The sequence below is a fragment of the Balearica regulorum genome, chromosome 21, assembly GCF_011004875.1.
Source record: "Balearica regulorum gibbericeps isolate bBalReg1 chromosome 21, bBalReg1.pri, whole genome shotgun sequence".
NCBI lineage: Eukaryota > Metazoa > Chordata > Aves > Gruiformes > Gruidae > Balearica > Balearica regulorum.
The window spans coordinates 8723127-8730112 of record NC_046204.1 but is presented as its reverse complement, the minus strand read 5'-3'; positions in this window follow the sequence as shown (position 1 = coordinate 8730112).

The following is a 6986-nucleotide window of genomic DNA, read 5'->3' as shown; positions in this document are numbered from 1 at the left end:
GCTGCACGGCTATGATTTAACAACAGCTATAAATGCATCTCATCCACCGGGCAACTGCGCAAACAAGGGCTCACCTGACAGTAAAGGGTCACCGAAGAGTCTCCCACCTGAGACTGCTGCGCATGGGAGGGGTGCATGGTTGTGGGAGATGCTCAGGACTGCCTGGTCCTTAAAGCTTCCCTTGGGTCCTGGACCTCATCAGGCCAACCTAGCAGAGCTCAGCATTGCATGCCACAGCCAGGTATGAGCTAATGGACCACCATCAACTGGTGGGCCACCAGGATCAATCAGGATGCTCCCTCCAAGTCAAGTGAGCTTCCCTTGTTGGGGCAAGTGCCTCCTCTCGCTTGCGAGTTCTTCCCCCCATTCCCCATTGCTGCAAGAAAGTCACAGAGTCCTCCAAAGTTCCAGTCCCTCATCACCATCCAAAGTCCCAGGGCAACATGGCCCTTGCCAGAGGGCAGAAGGATCGGCCAAGGACCGTGTCCCCACGTCCCACTGTCTCCCAGCCTCAGATGCTGGGAGTTTCCAGCCCTTCCTTGCAAGTCCCCAGCTCCTCCCCATCACCCAGGGCTGGTTCTGAGTGGGGTGAGGAACCTTGTTAACCCATTCCCCACCCAAACCAGGGATACTGCAAATTGTCCTCTTGGCTCAGCAGATGGAGTGGTGAACCACAGGCTGCAGACAAGGGAGAGGAGACAACTCACATCCCTGGGCTTTGCTTTTGAGCTTCTCAGTCTTTTCAGTTGAATTTAACCTATGGCCACTACTCAGTTGGGTACAAAGACCTCTGGCTCTGCCCAGAGTTGCAGAGCTCCTGCAGAGGATGAGAGCTTCTGGGTTGGCTACAAGCAATGGCATGGGGCAGATTTCCTCCTCAGCTGATGGACAGCAGCGCGGCAAAGGTGGTGCCAGGCTGTGTAATGGGTCCTTTCACCCGGGACTGCACAGGGAGGTGCCGGCAGCCGCAGGGCCCCCAGCACCTTGCCAGCAGGCGGGTAGTGCAGGCAGGGAGTGAGAGGAGAAGCCGGGCCAGGAAGATGTGAGTCAGGGCAATAAGGTCATTGCAGTGGGAGCCGCTCGAGACACTTCTGGGCGGATCCCTGTCCCCTGTGGCAAAACATGAGATTTAATGCTGTTTCTCTTGAGAAAGGTGAAGATCATGGTATGAGTTCCCACTTCCAAAGCTGCAGGTATTTTTCAGGCATGGGGTGCCAGCTCTGATCTTGGCTGCAGATCACACCCACATGATCTCTACAGGACCAAAAGCTGCAGAGAGACTTTCCCCAGCTTCTTCTGCCTCCTACTCGCTGTCTGGGACAGTCAGAGAGATGTTTCTCCACCGATTTTCTTAGCTACTCCCATGTCCTGGGGATCATCCTGGTACAGAATCTGCTTGTGAGCTTGGACCCTCCTAGGGACCACCATAGCCACAGACTCCTCCAAAACCCAGTTTGGCGCCTGCAAGCCCATGCAGTTGCTGTAGGTGCCCAGGTGCCCAGATTTGGCTCAAAAAGAGCAAGTCCCCTTCCCAAAACTACCATTTTGGCTCTTACATGTCATGTCTCTGAGCCCTCACATGGGTCCTTGGCCATATGCATCAAATAGAGGCAAGGAGGGCGAGGGACCAGGGGAAGGAAAGCGCAGGATTGGGCTGTGCATCAGGGCTCAGTTCTTGCCCTGTAACTACAGATTAAAATAATAAACTCAGAGAGATCCAGCGTTTGGCAGGGCCTATGAAGAACAATGTTTGACTGGCCCTCAGCTCACAGGCACACCCAAATAAATAGCATTGTTTATAAGGACTTAAAATTAAAAATTAAGGGCTGTGATTTTCAAAGCTCCCTGAGGAGCCCTGACATTGAACTCCCATAAAAATTAATGGCATGAAATCCCATCCCTACATTTCTCTGGAGTGATAAAAAGAGCTATTCATTGTGCAATCAATTGCAGAAATTCATAATAATTTATACTAAAGAAATCCTAAGTAATTTTACTGCTATGGAGGGTTTCAGTTAGCAATAAATCTAGTAAATAAAGTACCTACCATGTGAGTAGGAGAAATGGCTGTAAGATTCAGCAAATTAGCTAAGATAATGCAAAGTAATTCACTTATTATCTGCTGGGAATTGCAAACCACCAATTTAAATTCATTTACTCTAGTTTGAGTTTTAAGTGATTTTTGCCTTCAGATGAAAAGCAAAACTTCCATGACTGATTGAAAAACATTTCAGGAAAATGTGTGGCGGTTGCGTGGTTTTTGACAAATTCATGAGCTGTCAATCAAACTGCATTGACCACTGCTTCTTGTAACTGAGGCGTTTTGTCCAGAGAAAAACATAACCAGGAGAGATTTTGATGCAGAGACTGTGGCCTTCCCTAACGTCTCTGCTGAGTGTCTGCATATCTGCATGCACCTGCAGGTACCAGGATCCCCTACCATCATCCCTCACTTGCAGAGAATCGTTTGACACCAGGCACCCTCGTCAACTTTTTGTGTGGTCTGCTGAGGATGAGATGGACAGTGCACAGGACTAGATATGCCACATGAAACGCCACCGATGGAGATATGCCATGGAGTCAGTTGATCCCATCCAAACACACACCTGCAAGTCCCATGTCCACACAGACCACCCGTGTCCATACTGCAGGCGTACAACGGGAAGTCATCAAAGCCACACGTGCCCCATTGACACTCACAAGCAGCTGGGAGGGACACTCCTCCTCGCCCCATCCTCAGGGATCACTCATGCTGAACGAGCATGTGAAACACACCCAGGACATCAAATGCCATGGTTGGACACTGTGTCCTTCTCTGAACACTGTGGTCCTCTCTCCACCATGTGTCTATAGCTGGGCATCACACCTATGGCTCCACTCAGCAAATGGACCCTGCAGCCACGCAAACAGCTACCCCACTTCCAGACGAACAGAAGATCAGCAGCATCATTCACGTCCAGGTGAATCCTTTTTTGGAGAATTTGATCCACAAAATTGTAGCTTTCAAGTTGGCTGAAGAATTAAGCATTGATCCCATAACAATTTAGTAAGAATCATGTCCCATCCTCCTTTAGGCTCCTCTGAAACCCTGCCCTTCCTTCAGGTCTTTACATAGGTGTACATCCAAGATCAAACTAGCTGTACCATCAGAAGTCACTATGGATGACAGTCCCCAAGAAAAGGTCTGTAAGGAAAGAGAAGTAGGAGGCTGCAGGTCACAACACCACGCACACACAGCCTCATTATCCCAAATTAGTGATCTCTTCTTAAAGAGATGCCACAGTAAAGGGAAAGATAAAGTGGAAAACTCTTGAAACTTTTCCTCTCATTTGAGTCATTTTTGGGTCTTCCCCACAGGTCACATCCCACCATGCCATATGTCCACTCCACACACTGAGCAGACCCAGTGCAGGGTTTCCAGGATTTTCAGACCTGGAAAATGCCAGCCAACCTCCAGAGTCATACCAATGACGAGCGGGAAGAGTGAAGAGTGAAGTCCACTCCATCCCACACCACAGCCATTAGCTTCACCATTAACCAAAGGGACAGAGAGCTTTACATGTGCATTGCCTTCCTGTGGCTGGGTATGAGCTGGGCTGTAAGGACCATGGGCAATCGAGGTCCAGAAGGTCCAAGATGGCAATGGCTCACACTGGCCACCCGGTCACTGGGCCACTGAGTCTGCCCCACAGGTCCACGCTCGTGGCCAGTGGCCACATCCCGTTACACGTGGCTGTGTCCCCCTCTAGTGGCGTGTCCCAGCCAGCACGCTCCTGGCCACTGCGGTGAGCTGGACACGCTCACCATTGGCGTGGTCACCACGAATTCTGGCCATTCTTTGGTGGTCCTGTGCTGGGTGGCAGCATAGTCAGACCTGTGATGCACAAAGAGGACCTCCACGAAAAAGTGCTGCTGCTACCATATATCAAGCGCCAGCCTCCATCGGCCGTGGCAGGGCAAGGTTTTCCTGAAGGGAAGGGCTGGTCCATCAAGATGAACATGACGTTCCCAGTCCCCCAAACATCTCGAGCACCTGGACTAGAAAGGGCTGGAGGATGGCTTGGCCAAGCAGGACAATGTTACAGCCAGTCACAGATATCAGAGTTTGTAGTGGCTCCCCTGCCTCACATGAAGGGTTTGGTTTGGTGGGGTTTTTTGAGGACTGGGAGGATTAAGCGGAATTCACTTCTGGCAGCTGCTGCCTGCAGATGAAGAGATGAGTTACAGTCATCCAGACTGCGAAGCTAGCAAGATGCCTCCTCACCGCAACTAGGACGTAGCACTTGGCATCACTGTTAACTTGGACTTCCTCAACAGTTCTGGTTTCATGTTCCCCCCATCCATAGTATCACCACCGGGCAGGATCAAAGCTTGTTTCCTTGCTGCATTTATGGCTGAAGATTGTGTTTAGTCCTGAAAGACACAGCAGGTCAGGCTCCCTGTTAGCTGTGTGTGCACCATGGGACATAGCTGTTCTTGCGTTCCTAAGCCTTCAGTGTTTGTTTTGCTGGTGGATTCTCTTAAGCAACCGTAATTGTTTCACAGCTTTCTGTTTCCATATATCCTGGTAGAGTAAGCAATGCAAACTGCCCTGGTTTGCTCAAGAAAGAAGAACCATGGTGAATCATCACAGCATTTCCTTTGGTAGGAGGACAGACCCACTCTTTTGTTTTGAAACAGTGCTAAAGCAGGTGACCATAAGAGCTCTAAGAGCTGATGGGACACCCTGGGAATCTGCTGATCATGCTGGGATTGGGCCAGATCCTTAAAAGTGCATCTCACCAAAGTGTGTTTCAATTTCTTTCTAAACTGAGGTCCTCAAACTAGGCACCCTTGTACACTTAGTGTCAGAGTGTCTACTGAAAAGGATGCTGTGAGTGCTGCAGGCTCTGCTAACATTCATGGTGACCCTCTTCCCATCATCTCCTGCACCTCTGGAGAAGAACTGCTTGGAAATCAGCACTCTAAATATTTCCCAATTTTCTTGAAAACTAGGAATTTCCCCAAGCAACGGACATCAGTAATTTGAAAAAAATTAAGAAACAACGAAAAAAAGGCACTTTGGGGAGGAAAAAATAAAAATTAAAACTTTTGAGTATTTTTCTACTCATTTCAGCAGACCTGAGTCCATGTACACTGGCCGCTCTGTACTGCTCATTTCAGCTTGGTAGAAAGCCAGAGAGATGGTTAAACATCTTCCCTTTGGACTTCCCTCAATGCCAGACATGCACCAAGGTATTTCCTGAATCATGCAACATTTTGGGGCTGTATGAAGTCTGTCACTCTGTACAGTGTTTCTAAGATGGAAGATGACCCATATATCAATGTCAGCATTTACAACTGGGAGTCTTTTGAGACCCTTGAGTCACCCACGACTGCACTTAGGAATTCTGGCATCTGTGACACCAGCTCTGTGGGCCTGGGTAGCCGGACTTGCTGCTGTAATTTCCCGTTCAGAGACACCCAGGAAAAATGCCTCAAATCAGCAAGCGGTTCACAAATTTCATTTCTGAGTCCTCCCCACATGGGCTGCCAGGGGTGAATTCATCTCACCCACTCACCCAAAAAAGAAGTCCAGTCTTGAGAACTTACTTGGGCTTCTCTACAGCTTTGCCAAGCATTGCCACAGGCTCTGCCAGAACGACCCACTGGGGACAGATGGGGTGAATGCCCACTGGAGAGGCCAGCATTTCTCTATAGATTAAGAAGGGACCTGGCTGATTATCTTACAGTTGACACACGTTTTTCACGTTAAGGAAGATGAGTTGAACCCTTTGTGGTGGACTGCCGTGCGTGAGCTCCCCACAGTGTGCTGGGTACCTGGCCATTGTGGGATGATGCATCCTGCAAATCACAGCAAAGGAGCTGTCTAAGGGCATCAAAGGGGTCCAGCAAGCCAACGATGCCTTCCAGGCTCTCAGGTGTTTCAGAGACTGCTGTCATGTGTTACACATCTCAGCATGGCACCCTCACTTGAAACCTCAGCATCCCCAAGGCCTTCCTTCTCCCCATGGGTTCTGCTATTTCTTCCTCCCCAGGGGAGAAATAGGCACCCATGAGGGGAAGGAACCCACCGGGGACCAAGTCAGAGGACACTGAAGAAATCCTTGGGAGGAGGAACATGGTCAACTTCTCAGCTTCAGTCTCCAGGTTAGTTACTGCCTAGAGGGTCTTGACCTATGACATTTCCCTTGATGCTGAGCATCTGCCTCAGAAAATATATGTGTTAGGAACCTCCTGTTCCCTTAACATCCCTCTTCACTGATGCACTGGTTACCCAGACACCCAGTAGCGATGGATTTCTGTGCTATGCCTTCCTCATCAGCTGTGACTCAAGAGCACCTCTGTTAGTGCATTCCTGGTAGGTATCCCCAGAGCACTGTTCTTCTGTGGCTGCCTTGCTAACACCATCCTGGTAGGGCTCCTGCATCTCAGAACTCAGTGGTTCACCCTGTGGCTTGGACACTTTGCGATCCTGGTAGTCCACAGTGCTCTTCATGTGTCCAGGGCACAAAGCCCAAGTGCTACCCCTTTGATGGGAGAGGACGTTGGGTCTAGCAGTCCTAGAAACAGCGCTCAGGTCCTCCTCACCCCTCAACAGTCATCCCTGCGCTAGCTTTTGCCCAGAACCCCCCCAGGAGTTACTCTGGAGGTGCAGTTCCCCTCGTTAGGAAGACAAGATGTTGCTCCACTATCCATCACCATCTGGTTACTGAGTACAAGAAGCACAGATACATGGACAACACACTCTATCATTTTTAATCTTTTCTCCACTTGCAATTTAACCTTCTGCTAGGTGTCCTGGCTCCTTCCACCTGCCCATGGCTTGTCCTCCAAACATGAAGAGTTTCTCCTCTCTTTCCTCCAGCCATTTCATTCTTTCTCACTAACCTGAGTGAGACTGTGAACAAGTGCCTTTCTGATCCCGTCTCCTCCCCAAATTTCCTGTGTCTGAGCCCCTCTGTATTTTCCCTGTTTCCCTGGTT